The 21,402-nt window shown below is 47.8% G+C and overlaps 1 long non-coding RNA gene across 3 annotated transcripts in view; it reads right to left on the reverse strand.

Moving 5' to 3' along the window:
• LOC102121357 (uncharacterized) overlaps positions 1 to 21,066 on the reverse strand; it is a 134,456-nt gene extending 113,390 nt beyond the window's left edge. For 2 of the 3 annotated variants that reach the window (XR_010579825.2, XR_010579826.2), the window contains exons 1-5: positions 20,377 to 20,816; positions 14,550 to 14,666; positions 7,826 to 8,076; positions 6,752 to 6,911; positions 1,259 to 1,385 (exon numbers count right to left, since the gene is read on the reverse strand). This is a non-coding gene — a long non-coding RNA (uncharacterized lncRNA). Of the gene's footprint in view, positions 1 to 1,258; positions 1,386 to 6,751; positions 6,912 to 7,825; positions 8,077 to 14,549; positions 14,667 to 20,376 lie in introns of all 3 variants that reach the window. The other variant, XR_001483807.4, reaches the window with a different exon arrangement.
• Between the last annotated feature and the right edge of the window lie 336 nt (positions 21,067 to 21,402).

The following is a 21,402-nucleotide window of genomic DNA, read 5'->3' on the forward strand; positions in this document are numbered from 1 at the left end:
TCCAAGCCAGGAAAGCACAAAACAAGTTCAAATGTCTAAACCTCATGGGCGGGTATTGGGGGAGTGACATTCACAGCACGCATTCAGGAAGTCAGAGCTGAAATCTGGGGCTAATGACATAACACTGATAACACTGATGGGTGCAATGAAGAAAATGAATTCCCCAATTTCTATTTTACTTTCATCATTCAAGGAAAATGGTTTGCAGGAGTGAAGGAGTGGAAAGAAAGCCTAAAGCCAGTCTGGAGACCTTGGAGCGCTGTGATGTGCTCTGAGCAGCCAGGCTGAAATGGACGCCTCATGAAGTTGGCCTTGGGGGTTTCTGGTGAGCTCCACCAGGCGCTGTCTTTGACCCTTTACCTCATCCTATTGGCTTTTGACACATCAACAAGTTGTACAAAGTCATGCAGAGCCTGCTTTCAAGAAATACGTGGAGGTGAAGTTGGACGTGATTTGGGGCTAGACTTCGTGTTCCGTAAGGTCTAAGGGAAGAGGGTGGCAGCTATGCATAAGGAAAGGGGAGTTCTAACACTCAAAGCTGGCAGTCTGGGGGATGGGTGAACTCAAAGGACTAAAAGTCACTGGAGATCCATGAAGACAACTCAGAAGAATTTTAGTGGCAGCTCCTTTTTGACAGTCCCTCCACCATTTTGGAAGTGGAGGCAAACCGGGGAAACACCAGGAAAGCTAATATTGATAGGAAAACCTCAGGCGAATAAAATGGCAGGAATGTAAACCAAAAATGCTGGTTGTGTCCATGAGCCTGGGAGGCCAGCAAGAAGCTGGGGACAGGGGCAGCCTCCGTCAGACAGGGAACCCTCAAGGTGGGCAAGTAAGCAACCTAAAGAACCTGAGCTGCCCCCTCCAGGCTCCTCCAAATCTGACCTTTGCTACAGGATAGATGAGTCAGCAAAGCTCATCAGCTCCACGGATGTAAAGACGGTGTAGGAAGCATATGGCGGAGGGAAGAATCAGCACCACAAAATGACTCTGTCACGCTAGAGAAAAAGGCCAAATCCAGCTAGGATCACACTCAATAAAAACGAGCATCATCTGTGGTCCTTGGGGCTAAAATCCGACTGCATTAAGAACGTACAGTTTAGCAGCAACACGTTTGACGCTTAGGGGTTTCATTCGAAGAGTCAGCAGAAATACTGACTCCCAAAAGGTTAGCACAAACTTGGACTGGCTTCTGGAAGGTTAGCATCTGGCGCAGTGGAGGTGCAGTCTTGGCAGACACAACACTGATTGTCCTTACCTGGAGCGCTGGACTCAGTCCACGGACTTGCATCCGTAGAGCGGCTTGAGCAGAGGAGACCTAGTGGGATGTGACTGTGGGCCAGGATATCCTGCCGCATGAAGAAAAGTCCACAAATGGATTTCACCTGCAGACAACAAGACGCCCTCTTACGCAGAGGGTAGGTAAGAGCTATCCTCATATAAATAAAGGAAGCCGTGGCCATGAGGATTCAGATGAGCAAGTCCTGTTACAAGAACTAACATTGGGACCACACAGCAGGAGCCAGAGAAGACAGCCTTCAGCCCAAAGACAGAAATCCCAGTACCCCCTAGAGCTGCGCGAAAGGGCCGTCTCAGTAGACAGTACACTCTCCAGCTAAGGACAAACTCAGTAGACAGTACACTCTCCAGCTAAGGACAAACAGCTAAGGAGACACTGCAGAGGTCATCAGATGCAGACTTTCAACTCTAGTAACAGACTTCAGTTTTCTGAAAAATTATCTCTGACTCTATGAGGATGATGCCCATTCTCTGATAATGACAGACAAATGAGGTCACATGGTTTATAATGACTGGTTGACACAAATCATTTAAAAGAAATCTCATTGGTAAAACATCCTTAATCCACTTCCTCAGGTGACAGAAAGCAGAGGAGCATTAAAATGTGCTCTTTCATGGCAGGCACTATGGCTATGCATATTTTTTTATCCTTAATTTAATCTTAAATAACAACCTTTGAGATAAGTATTTCTGTTTACCTTTAATAGATCAGAAAACTGTCTCATAGAGGCTACATAATTTGGATGAGATTGGCCAGGCCATAAATGACCAAAGACTTACAATGGGCTTTATGGAAATTAAATCTTCTGATTCAGATATTAAAAAACTGGAAGGAGCATTGCTCTCATCTTACAACCAAAAAAATTTGGATAATTTGCAAAAATCACAATCTTTCTTGAATAAATCAGAGAGCTGAGACTGCAGGAAAAATAATCCAAAATCTAAGGAACATAGGCACCTCCAAGGAAAGGAGCAGCCACAGACAATGGACACTGTAAAAGAAGAGTTTATTTACAAATTTTAATGAATTTCTAAAGATTGAGTGTTCACTAATGTGAGAACCCTACCCTAAAAACAAGATAACAGAGAAGAGTTTGAAACTCATATTGCACTAAGCATGAACACAACAATAACAAAACCTAACCACAGCTTAACTTATGACCAGATTTACTCAAATTATTACACTAAAGTCTTAGCCAAAAACAAAACAGAGGAATATCCATTTCCAAGCATTAACACTAGTTACATAAGTCTCTGTTGTTCTGTTAAAGATATCTGGCTCTTATACAAAAATGTAAGACACACAAAGAAACACAGAGGAAAAAACAGTATCAACAAGACCAGATTTTGATATGACACAAATGTTGAAGCTATTACATGAAATATTTCAAATAAATATAATTAACATGTTAAAATCTCAAGTGGAAAAGTTAGATGGTATGCATGATCTGAGGGAGAGCTTCAAGAGAGATATGAAAATTACAGGAAATAATCAAATGAGAACGTGAAAAATGAAAAGCATGATAACAAAGTTGAAAGAGGCTTTATTGGGTTCAGTAACAGAATCAATACAGCTGAGAAAAGAATCAGTAACTTGAAGATAAGTCACTATGAATTATGCAAACTAAAACATACACACAAAAAAGTAGTGGTAATAAAAACAGTATCCAAAAGCTGTAGGATAATATCTAACAGTTTAGCATATGTATATTTGGAAGGAGAAGAGAGAAAAACCAAGCAGCAAAAATATTTGAAAAGATAATAGGCAAAGTTAATAACAGCCACCAAGCCACAGACCCAAATTCTTCAAAAGCACCAAACAGAATAAATGTGTTAAACCGTCTCCCCAAATCCATGCATATCATCTTTAAAATGTTGAAAGTCAATTATAAAAAGAAAATGTTAAAGGCAGCCACAGAGGGAGAAAGCATATTACATACAGAGGAACAAAGACAGGAATTGCATAAGACTTTTAGTTAAAAAAATGTACAAGTCAGAAGACAATAAAGTGGGAGATTTTGGCTGGGCACAGTGGCTCACACCTGTAATCCCAATACTTTGGGAGCCCCAAGGCAGGCAGATCACCTGAGGTCAGGGGTTCGGGACCAGCCTGTCCAACATAGTAAAACCGTGTCTCTACTAAAAGTACAAAAATTAGCTGAGCATGATAGCACATGCCTGTAATCCCAGCTACTCAGGAGGCTGAGGCAGGAGGATCATTTGACGTCAGGAGTTCAGGACCATCCTGGTTAACATGGTGAAACCCCGTCTCTATTTAAAATACAAAAATTAGCCGGGCGTGGTGGTGCACGCCTGCAATCCCAGCTACTTGGGAGGCTGAGGCAGGAGAATCACTTGAACCTGGGAGGTAGAGGTTGCAGGGAGCCAAGATTGTGCCACTGCACTCTAGCCTGGGTGACAGAGTGAGTCTCCATCTCAAAAAAAAAAATAGAACTATAAAAAAAAGAAAATATTTGCGTTTGGGATCTAGGGCTAGGCAAAGAGATCTTCACGTAAATTAATGATAAATTGGACTTTATTAAAGTTAAAAATGTTAGCTCTGAGAAAAAGTCTATTAAGAGGATGAAAATACAAGTTATGTGCTTGTAGAAAATATTTGCAACCCACACATCTAACAAGGACTAGTATCAGACATATATGAAGAATTCTCAAAACTCAGCAGTAAAAAAATCAAACTTACTGTTTAGAATATGGGCAAGGATCTGAACAAACATGTACTGAAGAGGATCCAGAGATGGCAAAAAAGCACATGAAAATATGTTCAGCATCACTAACCACTGGAAAATGTACATTTAAACCACAGTGAGATATCACTGCATGAAAATAAAAAATAGTGATAACAGCAAATGCTGGTGAATGTGTGGAGAGACCAGCACACATACATTGCTGGTAGGAGAGTAAACTAAGACAGCAACTCCAGAAATTCGACTTAATAATCATTTGACAATTTGAAAACTAAACATATAGCCATCATAAAAACCAGCCACTGCTTACTTAGGCTCGTAACTTAGAAAAATCAAAACTTGTGTTCACACAAAAACCCATTCACAAATGTTTTATCAGCTTTATTCATAATTAAAAGAAAAACAAAAAACCTGGAAACAACCCAGATATTCTTCAGTGGGTAAAGGGTTAAACAAATCGATACTCCTTAGGCCAGGCACAGCGGCTCACACCTGTAATCCCAGCACTTTGGGAGGCCGAGGCAGGAGGATCACGAGGTTAGGAGATCAAGACCATCCTGGCCAACACAGTGAAACCCTGTTACTACTAAAAATATAAAAAAGTAGCCAGGAATGGTGGCACATGCCTGTAGTCCCAGCTACTCGGGAGGCTGAGGCAGGAGAATCACCTGAACCCAGGAAACGGAGTTGCAGTGAACCAAGATCGTGCCACTGCACTCCAGCCTGGGTGATAGAGCAAAACTCCATCTCAAAAAAAAAAAAAAAAAAAAAATCGGTATTTCCATGCCATGGAATACCACTTAGCAATAAAAAGGGGCAAACTGTGGATACATGAAACAACTCAAGTCAATCTTTACAGATTTATGCTGAGCAAAAAAAAACCCAATCCCAAAACATGACATCCCACATGATTCCACTTATGTAACATACTGAAATAGCAAGATTATAGAAATAGAGACTGGAGGAGTGGTGGTCAGGCCTAAGAACAGGGTTGAGGGGCTCAAAAGGGAAGGATTTCTGCCTTGATCTGGCACCCTTCTTTCTCTGCACCACCCCCTTCTGCATCATGATGGGCATGGGACAGACAAGGACTCCTCTCAATGGAACCAGACCTGTCTCTGGCCAAAGGGAATTTCCAAAGATGTGTCTCCAGAAGCACAATAAGAGGTTTGATTCGAGCACATAAGTTTTTCAGTGAATTACTCTCTTTGAAAATGATGAGAGAGACAGTCTTTTTCAAATTTCCAGGTCTGTCCTGGGATGTAGATTGGGTTTCATAGGCCACGTCCACCAGGAAATTTCGAAAGTCAGGTTATTAAAAGGCTGCGAGGGTGGGAACTCACAGTGCTGGCTGGACTGCAGCCCCTGACACTGAGATGAGCGCCGAGTCTTTTTTGACAGGAATCGCAGCCTCTCGTGCAGATTCATTTATGGAAAGGAGATAATGGGAATGGGAAAGAAACACTGCTCTAATTTCATAACATGCAGCTCTCAACATGTTTAAATTCCAGGACCGCCTTTGCAGTTGAGCGTCTCTGGAAATACGCTACTCCCTGAAAGGACATATGCTCAGCCATGCTGAGGCGGGGTGGACGTGCTCACCCCGGATGCACATTCGGAACACGGGCCCTAGAACTGCAGGTTGGGCGCTGCAAGGGCCTCAGGGTCAACAGTTACCCAGTGAGCCACCTGGTGGGGATCATAGGCCATCAGTGTTCAGTGTCACTCAGCCAAGGCGTGCATTCTGTGGATCTCTTTGGACACTTACACTCTCCCAATTCTGTCCCCTCTGGGTTGGGGTGGCAGCTCCCATTCCAGGGGATGCCGTCCTCATCCCCACCTGCTGTAAGGCTCAGACTTTGGTAGGCCCTGAAGGAGGTAGTAAGGAGGAAGCAGACCTAGGCTATGATCTCACAGAGCTGGCATCTGCGGTGACAGAGAAAATCCTACATAAAGTTGTATGTCCTGGAGTAGGACCAGGTGCTGGAATGGACTCCAGACTGCAGGTGCTCTGGGACACCAGCCTCACGGGAACTTGCAGTGCTGCCTGCACAGGAGTGGGTGGCAGGTCAGCATCACCCCAGCCACTGACGCTTTGTGGTAGGACTGAATCCTGGCACCATTGCTTAATAGCTGGTGATGCTGAGCTATACATCCCCTCTCTGCCTTGGTTTTCTCATCTGTAAAATGGGGATCATTCTACCTGCCTTCCTGGACTGGGTTAAGATTCAACATGACATTAAGCACATCTCACGGTACAATGAGTGGAAAAGCAGGAGAGAGTGAGAGAGAAGACCCACCGCCCTCACACCCACACCAGCTCCCTCCCAAGTCCTGAAATTCCCACATTAGCCTCAATCTTCAGGGGCCTTCTAGAGCCAGGGCCATTTTAATTTCCAGAATTGGTATCCCTTGGGAAGAGAATGAAATAAGCCAGACATTCCTAAATTTGACGAATTAGCCCACAACTCCCCAGAAGTACTGTTGAAAGCTGGGGCCCTCAGAATGAGATGTGTGGGTTCGCTGGAGACCAGGAGAGACTGGGGAGCTGCACCCGGGCTGTGGACCACAGGCCCAGACAGGCAGGCTCAGGAGGCCGTGAGGCTGGGCGGTCTTGCTCTGGGCAGCGCAGGGCGCATTTGTCTGCTCACCCCAACTCTCCAGCGGACATTTACTGAGAATGGGAGGCAGGACCATGGAAATGTCCATTCCCACATGGCCCATGGACTTTGGGGGGAAAATCTTACCTGGATTTTTGTTGTTATGCTGCCATTTCCTAGTTGTGTGATTGTTTTTTCTCAATCTCTGCTAGGCTCAATGTCTTCATCTTTAAAGTGGGAATAGCAGCTCTCATCTCCTCTCAGGCAGTGAAGGATTAGATGGTAAGCTCCTGACAGGCTCTGTTTCCTGTTGGACGAATAAGTAGAGGGAGCAAGGAACCGTTTGCCCCTGCTGGCCCCCAACCACCCCTGTCCTCCTTGTCATCCTCTCCATGGAATTCAGACTATCCCACTGGCCCCTGTACCCCCAGTCCAATCCTTCAAGTCCCTCTTCTACATGGCCACCAGATCTGATTGCAGCTCTCCTCCTCAGCTCACAACCCTTCAGTGGCTCCCTGGTACCATGAGGCTAGGGCCCAAGTGCCTTCCACTGACCCTCTCTGGGGGCTGGAACCTGCTACACTCCTGTGAACCCCAAATACCCGAGACAGGTCTCAGTCAAGTTAGAAAAGTTAGTTTGCCAAGGTTAAGGACACACGCCTGTGACATGGCCTCAGGAGGTCCTGCCGACAGGTGCCCAACGTGGGCAGGGCCCAGCTTGGTTTTACACATTTTAGGGAGACATGAGACATCAATCAACACGTGTAAGAGGAACACTGGTTCCATAGGAAAGGCGGAGGGGGCTTCCACCTTGTAGGTAGATAAGAGACAAGCAGCATTCTTTTGAGTTTCTGATTAGCCTTTCCAAAGAGACAATCAGACATGCATTTATCTCAGTGAGCAGAGCGATGACTTTGAATAGCATGGAGGCAGGTTTTCCCTAAGCAGTTCCCAGCTGGATTTTTCTCTTTAGCTAGTGATTTGGGGGTTCCAAGATCTATTCTCCTGCCACACTCCCCAGCCTCATCCCATATCCTCCTTGACTGGAACCTCCTGTTGCCCCAACCCCATGCCTTGGGCTTGTCCTGCTCCCCCTGGAGACAGGCACACACATGCAGACTCAGCACAGCTCAGGGCACCTCTGACCCCATCTCAGCTCTGTGTGGTCCTTCCCACTCTGAGCCCTTGCAGCAGCCAGGGAAACACCATCCTAACACTTACAGATTCTTATCATGAATGTGTCCTGCTATGTCTCCTCCAACTCCAGGTGGTGATCAAGGCTCAAGTGTTATTTATGTATTTCCATAACCTCAGCCAGAGCAGAGCTGGAAGGGGTGGGGAAGCCAGGGGAGGGGCGAGAAGGGAAAGGGGAGGGAGGGAGAGAAAAATGGAGGGGGAGGGGAGAGAGGAAGAAACGGGGAGGAGGGGAGGGAAGGAGAGAGAGAGGCAGGAAGGGAGGAAGGGAGGGTGAACTGAGGGAGGGAAGTGAGGTGGAGAAGGAGAAAGGAGAAGGCAGAGAGGGAAAAAGGGTGGAGGAGGGAGGGAAGGGGAAGAGGTGGAAAAGGAGGGAGAAAGAAAGTTAGCTGGTTAATTGATTAGTTAGGTAGTTGGTCCCTAAAATAAGACCAATCAAATAGAACCATTCTACCCACAGGAGTAGACTCAAACTTGACTTTGTGAGCTTACTCGTGAGAGAACCAATCAGACCCTGAGAAGCAAGTTCATCCTTGGGCCATGGTGCCAGGAACTGTGATGGCTTCCATCCATCTTGAGCCGCTTTTGTTACCCAAATTATAGTATGCAAGACAGAAGCAGCTTAATGAGGTCCTGTGCATTCTCTGGGGGGATGGGGGAAGAGGAGTGGGAAAGGAACAAAGGCCTCCAACCTCCCAAGACGGAGGCTCCCTCGTTGTCTTGGGCAGCCCCAGCTTCCTTTGAAAGCAAGAAAGGAGCACAGTCCACTGCCATGGCAACCACCCTCAGCCGTCCTGGGACTGGGACGTGACTACTGACTGGGAGCCGTCCAGAGGCCAGGTTTCCCCAGTTTCCAGCCACACAGGAATAGAAGCCCTTTAAAAGGAATGACAGATGACACTTTTTAGGACCTGGCTCAGCCACCAGTGACGGCTGGGGAAAGCCTCTGTCCTCACCTACCATCTGCTCCATTACAGGGTGTAATTTGCCTGTCCTGAACGCCAATTTGAAAGCAGCCTGTAACTATAAGGCAACAAAGATGCTAACCAGGGCTTATGAGTGAGTAGACAAAAGGAGACGTCACCTCCTTGCTCACATTGAAGGTTGAACTTGTGGCTGTCAGCAGGAGGCAGCAGATGCAGGCATCTCTGGGTCCTTCCCCAGAAGCCCAGGTTCACTCACAGTCACTGTGACCCACTGGGGGTCAGTCAGTCCTGGTGTAGACAGTGAGCACTGACCTTAGTTGAAGGTTCCTTGATACCACCACTGGGGTAAGAATTTTTTATGCTATTCTCGTTCAGCCATTGCCACAACCCTACAAGGAAGGTATCTTAAGTGAGTTGTGTGCATTCACAAAGCTCAGGTGGCAGAGGTGGAAGTGGGTTCTGCCAAAATCCATCTTCCCTTCCTCTCTAACAACAGGACTGCAGCTTGGCAATGGCTGGAGAGCTACACCGCATACCTCAGCTCCCCCTGCACTCCGGTGGCCCTAATGGGAGCAGAAGACATGGGGTCACTTGTTGACCAAAGCCTTTACAACTGGGGCTTGGCTGTTCCTTGATCTGGGTCCTCTTCCTATACACCTAAGCATGGGAGGAGCTAGGACCCAGTCTTGGTCACACAGATGAGAATGGTGCTGAAGGAGTGGGGAAGAAACAGTGTGGAAGGAACTTGGGTCTCTGAATGAGCATGGGGAGCTGAGCCACCTGCTGGTCCTAATCTCGGACCTTAGTGATAGACAAACTTGGCCTCATGTGAGCCCCTGCCCATGGTTTGTACTGGTCACTTCGCTCAGTGTCCTGTCAGAACAACAGAGACCAGGTATTTCAAACAGTAGGAATTTGATATGGAGAACCAGTTACGAAAGTGTTGGAAGCCTGGAGAATTACAAAGGGGAAACTGAGGTTCTGCGGAGACTATGAACTGTGGGAAGCTGTCATCATCCCAGGAGCTGGAGAAGCAGAAGAGAAAATGGCATATCCCAGAGCCCAGGATCACTGCACCTCTGAGGCTACGGAGCACGTGCTGCTGCTGCTGCCGCTGTGACTGTGGGAACCATCACCACAAATCAGCAATCAACAAGAGGCCTTCCTTCCCATGGACCACCTGAGCCAGAGTCCATGAGTGAGATGGTACTGGAATCGGTCATCCTAGGGAGGAACCCAAGAGGCTGCTACAGCTGCAAGAGGCAGCAGAAGAGGCAGGAAGAAAATAAAATGGTTTCTCTCTTCCTCCACCTTCCAGTCTCCTGCCAGGGTTTCCCATTGGCAAGATTAAACTGGAAGGCAAGTTGGTTTGCAGGCTTCCTGCTCCCTGTGACCCAGATGGATCTGGGAGCAGAGACAAGGGAGCAGCACACTGGGCTAGTGAAAGGTCTGGTACTGGGGCTGGCGGATGTCTCCACTCCTGACTGACTAACAGTGGCTTTCCACGATGCTGCACTAAGAGGCTAGAGGAGGGGAAGACAATCAAGGGTCCCTGTCTCCAGTCCACCGGGGCAGAGACGAGGCCAGAACTGGGAGGGCAGCAGGGGGACTGGTGAGAGGGATGCTCTCAGGCAAAGTCAGGCCTGGGATCTATAGGAAAGGGGCCTGAAGCGGTTTGCACCACCTGGAGGTGAGGGTGGACGGTGGCCGTGCATGCACTTTGAATTGGTCATCTGCATTCCAGGACATGGACCACTCTCCCAAGATGAAAAAAAAAACCTGATAGAGGATCACATGGTACCAAATAAAAGTGTTTATTTTAACAGGAGCAGTGATCTAAGCCAGCATGCACCCAACAGCTCCTCAGTGCCAAGCACCACACTGCACCCTGCAAACACACTTTCCTCACGTGGACCTCATGACGGTCCCATCGAAGACATATTTTCACTCCATTTTACACTGAGAACGTTGACATTTGGGTTATGTAAACTCACTCAAGAATTAAGTGGCAGAGGTGAAATTGTCACCTCAATGTGACTCCAAGCTTATTGACTTTGCCTCAGAACATCCCTCTCACCAGTCCCCCTGCTGCCCTCCCAGTTCTGGCCTCGTCTCTGCCCTGGTGGACTGGAGACACACACCCTTGATTGTCCTCCCCTCCTCTAGCCACATGACTCCCTAGGTGAGGCCTTCACTCGGTCTGGATGATTCTTCTGAAACCAGATCTGGCCACGTCACTCCCAATGGAACACAGATGCAAATGCCACCATCTGACATTGTCCCCAGCCTCTGGGCTCACCCCAGAGATTCTCAGTCAGCAGGTCTTGGAGGAACCTGTCAATCTGCCTCGAGAGAGTCTCTGGGGACTCCACCTCTCTGCCCACTCTAGGGAGCCCAAGCCTTGGGTCCAGGTGGCATCGGAAGGTCCCTGGTCCAGCCTCTGCCTGCCCATACAGCCTCACCACTCAACCCTTCAGCCTAGACTATCAGTGTCTTAGCCTACTCAGGCTGCTGTAAGAGAACGTCACAGAATGAGTGGCTCAGACCACAGACGTTTGTTTTTCATGTCTCACAGCTCGAGAGGCTGCAAGCTCGCGACCAAGGCGTCAGCGGTGTTGGTTCCTGCAGAAGCCTCTCCCGGGCCTGTAGACAGCCTTCTAGCTGAGTCCTCACATCACCCTTCCCTGGTGCCCCTGTCTCTCCTTACAAGGACACAGGTCAGGTTGGAGTAGGACCCCATGCCAGGACCTCATTGGCTTTCATCATCCCCTTAAAGCCCCTATCATCTTCAAATACAGTCACATTGGAGGTTAGGGCCTTAAGAAAGAAATTTGGGGTGGAAACAATTCCATTCCTAACAATTGGGTAGAGGCCATGAGCATGAATCTGGACCTGAGATAAGCCTGTTTTTGAAGTCCCACCTTTGCCATTCACTCGCAAACCTCCATCTGTTTCTGAGTCTCATCTGAGAAGTGGGGACAAGGTGTCCTCAAACACAGGAAAGTAAAAGATTTAAAGGCGGCAGCGTATGGAAAGCCCCAGGCACTCAGTGGGCCTTGTGTAATGGAAGATTGTCACGAGCCACGTCTCCACCCTCACAAATGCCCTAATTCCCCACCAATCTCTCTCCCCTTACCCTCTCTGAGTCTGTCTTTGTCCAGCACTCGACATGTCCCCAAAGATGCACAAGACCTTCAGCAATTCTGTGCATGAGGTAGGCAGGCCCTCCTGGCCCTGTATGCAGATGAAAGAGCAATTGCCTGGCCCAGAGCCACCTGCAGATGTGGATGTTCAAGCGGGGAGAGGCCTCACGTCTCCTGACTCCACGCCCCGTGCTGTTTCATTCACTAGGGGATTTTCAAGTCCCACAGCGACTCAGTGTAAGTCTTTAAAAACCAAAGGCTCTTTGATAGAACCTGTATTACAGGAAGAGGGAGAAAGAGAAAAGAGACATTCCCTCTTTCCAGAAAGTCTTGGACAGCAGGTATCGGTGAGAAAAGTCAGCACATCAGAGCCATCTACACTGGCAAGGAGCGGAGCAGCATTGAGTCTCCATCACCAGGAGGCATCTGGATCCTGGGTCACGGGGAACTCTGTATGATGACGTTGCTGCATTTGTTCACCAGGAAAGTAAAAGAAACATCCTTGATGCTGGAAACCTCTGGGACCAGCTCCCAGAGCACAGAAATCTGGCCAACCTGTCCATCATTTGGCAGAAGCCCAGGTCTCTGGGCTGGTCCTGACTCTGACATGGAGCCTGCTTTACATACAGCCTCACTTCCTGGTCAGCAGAAGCAGCCTGTAGTCCATGGCCAGCTGTGCAGGTGACCTGTCCACTCGACTACACGTGGGAGATCCCTTGCCTGCTCACGGCAGGGGAGAACAGGGCCATGGCATCAGGGATCCCTGCACTGGTGTCTCTGGGTCACAGAGAAACTGACCGGCTCAGAGCCCAAACTCGCCACCCACAGCCTTGCATCCTGTCGAAGATTTGCAAGGAAATGTGGATGGACATGCAAGGACGGTTCTGAGGGGCCATGGGACGTGCTGACTTTTCATACCTATACCTGCTGTCCAAGACCTTCTGGAAAGAGAGAATACCTCTTTTCTGTCGCTCCCTCTTCCTGTATTACGGGTTCTATCAAGGAATCCTTTGGTTTTTAAAGACTTAAACTGAGTCACTGCTGGACTTGAAAACCCCCTAGTGGACAGAACAGCATGGGGCATAGAGTCAGTAGACACAAAGCCTCTCCCTGCTTGAACATCCAAGGCACAGGCCTGGAGGAAGGGCCAGAGAGCAGAGGATAAGCCACGGCCAAATCTGTTGCCCCCACACTGGCTGTCAGTGCTTGACTGGCGGGCGGAATCCTGCTGTCTCTCACAGGATGTGTTGGAGAGGGCGTCCCAGCGCACCCCTCGGCAGCCCTTGCTGGGTGAGACCAGCCCTGATGAGCACTCCAGACGCCTCATGCAGTACTCCACACGAGTACTCCACACACGCCGCTGGAGGAAGAGCTATCCCCCACTAATTTTCTAGGAGGAAAATGAGGTCCCAGAACTCAGTGACTTGCCCCAGGTCCCTTGCTAGGACAAGCAGAGCAGGTGTTCTGGCCACTGTTCATGTCACCATGAAATAAACATACAGAGAGATGAATCTCCAAGAAGACAGTTTGTTTGGGAATAATATACAAGAATTGCCACTTGGGACACACAAACTGGGGTGGCCCCTAGGTGTGTTCAAAGAACAAAGTGAAAACCTGGGCTTCCGTTGTGAAGAGAGGAAGGTTCTGTACAGCCGTTCTGAAAGTTCGTTCCTTGGTGGGGGTGGTGTCCTGCAGGAGCTGGCGACTCCTGAGGGAGGATGGCAGCAGTTACCAGTCAAACTTGAAAGCTTAGGGTCTTATCAGGCCTATGCGTGCATGCAGTTTTGGACTGACCTTGCAAGACAGTTCCTGGAGTAGGCGTTTGTGACTTGGGTGTTTTTCCCTCTGTTTTAGTTAGATGTGATAAAAATGTCGCCGTTTTGTATAATCAATTTTCATGTCCTAAAGGCCATGCAGGGGCTGAGATGTGGGACTAAAGGACAAAGAAACCTCCTGCCCTGAGGCCCTATTGTCCTACTTCCCAGTAATGGAGCCACATTCCAGGGTCCCTGCTGTGAGCTGCCAGGCTGGCTCATGAATTATTCATCATCCCACGCTTCACAACCAATCTGTGGATTGTGTTTGTTATTTACCGAATTGTGTGTAGAGCTTAGCGATAGGGTGCTTTGAACTGGCCCAAACCCACCACCAGGGCAAGGCTGCTTTTTGCTCAGCCGCCACCAGGGCCCTGGCTTCACTTCCTGTAACACTGTCATTCATCTGTGTTTGCTCAAAACCTGGAAATGCCCATCTCGGCTGTGGGTTTTAAAGGCAGGAAAACCAAAATTCTATTATAACTTTGTGGGAAATGAAACTGCATTTGTTTCCTACGACAAATGTAACAAATCACCATGAATTCTGTGGCTTTAACCAGCCCACATACATTCTCTCACAGTGCAGGAGAAGTCCAAAACAGCCCTCCCTGGGCTAAAAGGAAGGCATCAGCTGGGTCACATTTCTTCCTGGAGGCTCTGGGGGAGAATCTGTTTCCTGCCCTTCCGGCTTCCAGAGGCCACCCACGTTTCTCAGACCAGGGGCCCTTCCCCTTTCAAGGCAGCAATGGCTGGTGGAGCCGCTCTCGCGTTGCAACACCCAGCTCTCAGCTCTTGCCTCTCTCTCCACTTGCAAGGAGGCTTGTGATTATACACGGGGCCCCCGAGATAACCTACATAAGCTCCTTACCTTGAGGTCAGCTGATGAGTAGGCTTCGTTCTACCTGCAACCTTCACTTTCCCTTGCCAGGCAACCAGCGCATTCTCAGAGAGTAGGATGTGGACACCTTTGGGGCCATTATTTAGCCTGGCATAGAAATGGAAAAGAAAGTTCGGTCTGGGAAGGCTTCCAGGGGCCGTTTCCGTCATCCTGCAAAACCCAAAACCCCCTCCCCAGTATTCCCAGTGAATGCTCCTCCAGCCACAGCTTGAACGTATGTGGGCGGCATCCTCACTACCAGAGGCCACCTCCAGCCCTTTGGGTGCTCCTGAGCCACTAAATCTGAGCTCTGCACTTTGGAAGGATACAAGGTACAATTGCAAAGTGCACCTGATCCCCGATCCCAACGTCAGCACTTGGTGTGTTTGAAGAGCTGCTATGCCCCCTACTTCTCTCTGCAGCTGTGGAGGCCAGCATGTCCACCCCAACCACCTTCCACCATTCCAGGCACCACTCACCAGCACAACTCCCACGGGCAATGTCTCTGCTTAACCGTGGCAACCAGAATATGACAGATGTTACTGAGCTCCTATATGTGCCTAAACGGAGCCCGAGTGTCAAGTAATATCCATGTGAGCCTATGAGGTTGACAAGGTCATCCCTTCTGCAGAGGGGGAGACTGGGACTCATACAACGTCACTCACCCACGACCACACAGCCAAGTGACTCAGCAGAGGCTGCGTCTAGATCAGAGCCTGTGTCTGTCTCCCTGCCTCGGTGCTCCCATCTCTAGTCTAGCCCATGCTTGCTGCTAAGAAGGACGCTGAACCAAGAGGCAGGAATGTAGGGGTTTTTTGTTTCGTTTTGTTTGTTTGTTTGAGATGGAGTCTCGCTCTGTCACCCAGGCTAGAGTGCAGTGACATGATCTCGGCTCACTGCAACCTCTGCCTCCTGTTTCAAGTGATTTTCCTGCCTCAGCCTCTTGAGTAGCTGGGACTACATGTGCACACCACCATGCCTGGGTAATTTTTGTATTTTTAGTAGAGATGGGGTTTCACCATGTTGGCCAGGCTGGTCTCGATCTCCTGACCACGTGATCCACCTGCCTTGGCCTCCCAAAGTGCTGGGATTACAGGCGTGAGCCACCACACACAGCCAGATGTAGGTTTTATTCCCAGTGAACCCATTTGTAATTGTGTGACTTGAACTTCAAATTTCCCTGTTGTGAATGAGACTACCAGCAACTCCTCAAGACTGTGCGAGGATCGGACAGACCAGCCACGAGAGAGCTTGGGAGCTTGTAAGGGGCCCTGGGAAGAGGACTGGTCCTCCTGGCTTCTGTCATGACACATGCTGTGCTCCATTTACATTAATTCCCTGGCAGCACCCTCTTGCTCCTGGCCTCTCCCGAGCTGGCTGTCCCTGAAAACTCTCATGCTGTCAGAGTGTGCACCTGGAGGCCCAGAGGAACACTTGATTGCAGTGCAGAGGCGTCAGGGTCTGGAGATCCGTCCAACCAAGTGTTGACACTCCTGGCCCTTTAGTGTCCTATTTCCATATAGCAGAGCTGACGTGTGCCCAGCACTGTAGAGGCACTGACACCCCTGGAGGCCAGTCCTTCCTCCAAGAGGGGAGACAAGCATGTGGACAGTCTGTTCCAACGGAGTGTTGATGCAGGGGGTAAGGACATGAGGAGGGGCCCAGTGCCACCCAGAAGAGAGTGGTGGAGTGGAGCCTGAGAGGATGGAGGGAGTTGGCCTCACCAAGGAGAGGAGCAGCAGGCCTGCATCCCAGCCAGGACAAACGGCCTGGAGATGAGCTCCGTTCAGGGTGTCTCTGAGACCCAGAGGAACAGGCAAAGGAAAAGGTGGGATGTGAGGCTCAGGAAAGAGATCCGCCTTGGATGACGGGGCTCTTCTGGGCTAGTATTTATTCCCCCAAGTGTGGATTTGCATGCAAATCTTAGAAAATACAGACCACCACAAAACCTCTGTCTCTGTAACAAGCCCACTTTAAATGTGTCTCAAAACAGGATTTTCTTTTGTCCCAAACCAAGTAAAATAACTTGACTCAGATTTTAGTCCACATTCCAATGTCCTCCTTCTCTGTAGAAGCTTTAGAAAGCTCTCCACGTGGCCAGGCACAGGGTGGCTCACGCCTGTAATCCCAGCACTTTGGGAGGCCAAAGCGGGTGGATCACGAGGTCAGGAGATCGAGACCATCCTGGCCAACATGTGAAATCCTGTCTCTCCTGAAAATACAAAAATTAGCCAGGCATGGTGGCGGGTGCCTGTAGTCCCAGCTACTCAGGAGGCTGAGGCAGGAGAATCACTCGAACCCGAGAGGCGGAGGTTGCAGTGAGCTGAGATCACACCACTGCACTCCAGCCTGGTGACAGAGCAAGACTCCATCTAAAAAGAAAGAAAGAAGAAAGAAAGAAAGAAAGGAAGAAAGGAAGGAAGGAAGGAAAGAAAGAAAGAAAGAAGGAAGGAAGGAAGGAAGGAAGGAAGGAAGGAAGGAAGGAAGGAAGGAAGGAAGGAAGGAAGAAAGAAAGAGAGAAAGAAAGCACTCCACTTTCAGGCCTGAGCCCGGGATTGGCCGCTGCTGCCCTTGCTGTTGCTTTACTTCTCCCCTGGCACTTTCTGCTCTGAATTACTAGGACCCAAAGTGGGAGGCGGGGCTGTGACCAATCCAGGGCAGGGAAGGGCTAGGCAGGGAGCAGGGAATGCCACGGGCCTGGCATGTCCTTCTCAACTCACCATGGCAGGCAGGGCCTCATCAAAGCCTTTCGAGTGAGAATATTGAAAGACTTTTTAAAGTGCGAACACACACTGACACGAGAAGAGTGTTTTAATCACCGCTCCTGCCCCCACTCCAAGGAACAAGAACTGGATTCCTGTCCACCACTGCGAAGAACCCCAGAGTGACTGTCTTCGGAGGCCGAGGAGGTGAGAAGGCAACCGCCGTGGAGGGACGATTCACCCGATATCTACAAACTAGCAACACGCAACTGGAAATCAAAATATACATTTTCTAAAATACAGTTTACCATAGCATTAAAAGAAATCAAACACTTAGGAATAGATCTCACAAAATATGTGCCTAATTTGTATGCTAAAAGTTGCCAAGCATCGATGAGAGAAATGGTAAAAGGTCTAAATGTGTGGAGAAGTATTGAACGCACGGGTGGGAAGGCTTGACGTTGTTGAGATGGCAGTTCTTCCCAAAATGATCTATAAATTCAGCGCAAACCCATTAAGAATTTCTATAGACTTTCGAGAAGTAAATTAACAGGTGGGTTCTAAAACTTAAATTGAAAAGCAAAAAATGTCAGAATACCCAAAATAATTTGGAAGAAAAAAAAGAAGACAGTGGGAGGACTCTCACACCAGACCTAAATAGTAAATAAAAAGCTACAGTAATCAAAATAGTGTGGTATTAGAATAAGGAGAGACATAGAGATTGATAGAATATAACTGAATTGAGAGCTCAGGGATAGACTCACACATATACGATCAATTAATTTTCAACAACATGCCAAGCAATTCAACAGGAAATTTCACTCTTTCCAACAAAAAGTCAGAAATATCAGGACATCCTTATTTTAAAAATGCACCACAACCCTTACCCTGTACCTTATCCCTAAAACAAAAAACAAAAAAACTAACTGAAATACAGCATAAGCCTAAATGTAAAACCAAAGCCTAAACCTCATAAAAGACAGGAGAAAAACATGTGTGCTTGGATTAGGCAAACATGTTTTCAACAGGACAAAAAAAAGCACAAAACTACAAATGAAAAAAAATTGATAAAGTGGACTTCCTCAAAATCAAAACCTTCTGTTTTTTGAAAAACACTGTTTTAAGAAATGGAAAGTCAAGCCACAGACTTGGAAAAACACATTTTCTTTTTTTGAGATAGGATCTCACTCTGTCGCCCAGACCAGAGCGCAGTGCAGCGGCATGATCTCGGCTCACCACAACCTTCGCCTCCAGGGTTCAAGCCATTCTCCTGCCTCAACCTCCCAAGTAGCTGGGATTACCGGCGCCCACCACCATGCCCAGCTAATTTTTATATTTTTAGTAGAGACAGGGTTTCACCATGTTGGTCAGGCTGGTCACAAACTCCTGACCTCAGATGATCCACCCGCCTCAGCCTCCCAAAGTTCTGGGATTACAGGGTGAACCACTGTGCCCAGCTGGAAAAAAAAGCATTTTCAAAACATATATCTGATAAAGGACCTTCCCGGAATATCGAAAGAACATTTGTAACTTTATAAAAAGAAGACAAACAATTCAATATGGAAAATAGACAAAAGATTTTGGACACTTCACCAAAAACTATATGTGGATGGTAAATGCATACAAATGCACAATACTATTAGTCATTAAGGAAAGAAAATTAAAATTATAATGAAGTATTGCTAAAATTACACACCCCCAGAATTGCTAAAACTACAATGACCACACCAAATACTGGCAAGAATGTGGAACAACTGAAACTCTCATCCATTGCTGGTGGGAGTGCAAAATGGTGCATCCGCTTTAGAAAAGAGTTTAGCAGCTACTTATAAAGTATAGCACACACTTGCCATGCAACTCAGCAATGCCTCTCCTGTGGATTTACTCAAAAGAAAAAAGCATATGTTCACATGAATATCAGCTTACTCATAACAGCCAAAAAGTGAGAACAACTCAAATGTCCATCAAATGATAAAACCAAAAATATGTGTGGTATAGGCAAACAATGCAATTCTACTCAGCAATATAAAGGAATGAACTAGGAATACATGCAATGACGCGGATGAATCTCATAGACGTTATTGTAAATGAAATGAAACAAACACAAAATAATATACAAGTTTACACTTATATGACACTCTGGAAAAGGCCAAATTCAGGGAAAAAAATCAGACCAATGATTGCCAGGGGTAGGGTGGAAACAGGGCATTGACTGCAAAAGGATGAGGAGGAAACCTTTTGGGTGATGTAAATGTTCTAGATCTTGCGTGCGGTCGTGTTTACCCGGCTGTTGATATTTGTCAAAACTCAGTGACGTGAGCACGCTTCAGGGATAAATTTTACTGTTTGCAAATTGTACATCAATAACTGACTTCTAAAAATAAGCAAGTCGAAGCAGGAGACACGTGGTATGTTACCATTTGTATAAAATAATAATAAAAATAGCTACAAATTTAATGAGCCAAACATCCAGCCAAAGAGGTTAGAAAAATAGCAAAAATATACTCTAAGAGGAAGAAAGGAAATAAGAGCAGTAAGTGCAGAAACTGATGCAATAGAAAATAAACATAAAACAGAACACACAATTTTTTAAAAGCCAAAAGTTGTTTCTTAGAAAGAAGAAATAAAATAGCCAAATTTCCGGCAAGCATAATCAAGCATTTAAAAAGAGGAGGATTGATAATGGGGCGGAATGGCAGATACAGCAGAAATTTTCAAAATAGTAAAGCAAATGAACAATGTACAAATTCCCAGAAAAATAAAGCTAATTAAATAGACACCGAAAGAGAAACCCTGGATCACTAAAAAAGAAAATGAAAACATCGGTTTAAAATCTTTTCATGGAGAAAAACAGCAGTCCCAGATGGTCTGAAAGAGTCCCTAACACAAAACTCCCAGTTTCATCCAAATTGATCTAAGGATTCCACATCATTTCAATCCCAACAATGATGTCTGTGGGACTCCACAGGGTTATTCTTAAGTGGAAATGGAGACGCCCATAGGGAGCCAAAGCAACACCGGGGGTGGGGGGCACTGCGAGCTGACCTTCCAGAGACCAGATGTCCAAGTCAGAATAATTAAGATAAATGGTGCTAGTGCAGCGGGAGGCGACTTACCCGTGGACAGGAACTAGAGGGCCAAGAGCCCCCAATCAGGTAACGAAGTTATTTCAGCGCCCAGGAGCCTTCGGGTGCAGCAGGGAGGCCATCACCTCTGGATTGGAGGTGACTGCAATCCCAGCAGGGTTGGGGGCGTGGTGGGGCCGGATTCCTGATGGAACAGGCTTAAGAAGGAATGAGAGAGAGAAGCTGGAGACAGCAGCAAGGGCCAGAGCTGCTCCGAAGTGTTGCTGCAAAGGGGAGCAAAGATGTGGGTGAGAGAGCAGGCCTGGGAAGGGCACTCAAGAAGGCGGCTTTGTCTATTTGCTCTCTTGCTGGCTGGTTTGCCTTCAAGGAGAGCAGGAGAACGTGATGGTGTAGAAAGAGGGGAGCAATGCCGGAGAAGGTCCTGGCACTGGCGGGAGGTGATGAGAACAGACATGGAAAGGAGCAGAGAATGTTTTGGCTCCTTAAATTTGGCTGGATGTTTGGCTCATTAAATTTGTAGCTATTTTTATTATTATTTTATACAAATGGTAACATACCACGTGTCTCCTGCTTCGACTTGCTTATTTTTAGAAGTCAGTTATTGATGTACAATTTGCACAGCCCTCGGTGCAGGAGGAGCAGGGGTGCAGGCAGATGGCATTGTAGGAGGGTGGAAGGTGCGCTGCAGGCTGCTCTGGGCGCTCCTCTGATAGGGAGAGTGGTTTGAGGAAAGCAGAGATAACAAGGAAGTAGACTGGAGCGTGGGCACCCATGCAGGAGAACAGGCGCACAGGCCGGGCTGCCCTGGGGGCTGCCCGTGCAGCTGTGGGCCTTGTGGGCCCTATTCTCGGAGGAGCACAGAGCCCAGCCTGTGGAGAGGTGCATATCCTGGGTGGGAGTTTGCCAAAAGACGGGGTCAGAGAGCTGGGGGTGCACAAGGAGTGGAGGCGACTGTGAAGCAGCGGCCTGGCTGTGGCTCTGGAGCTGGTAGCAGGTGCAGGAGTATTTCATGATTATGATGCGGAATCTACACAAACACCGTGTCTACCCTTTTGT

The sequence above is a fragment of the Macaca fascicularis genome, chromosome 12 (genome assembly GCF_037993035.2).
Source record: "Macaca fascicularis isolate 582-1 chromosome 12, T2T-MFA8v1.1".
NCBI classification, from domain to species: domain Eukaryota; kingdom Metazoa; phylum Chordata; class Mammalia; order Primates; family Cercopithecidae; genus Macaca; species Macaca fascicularis.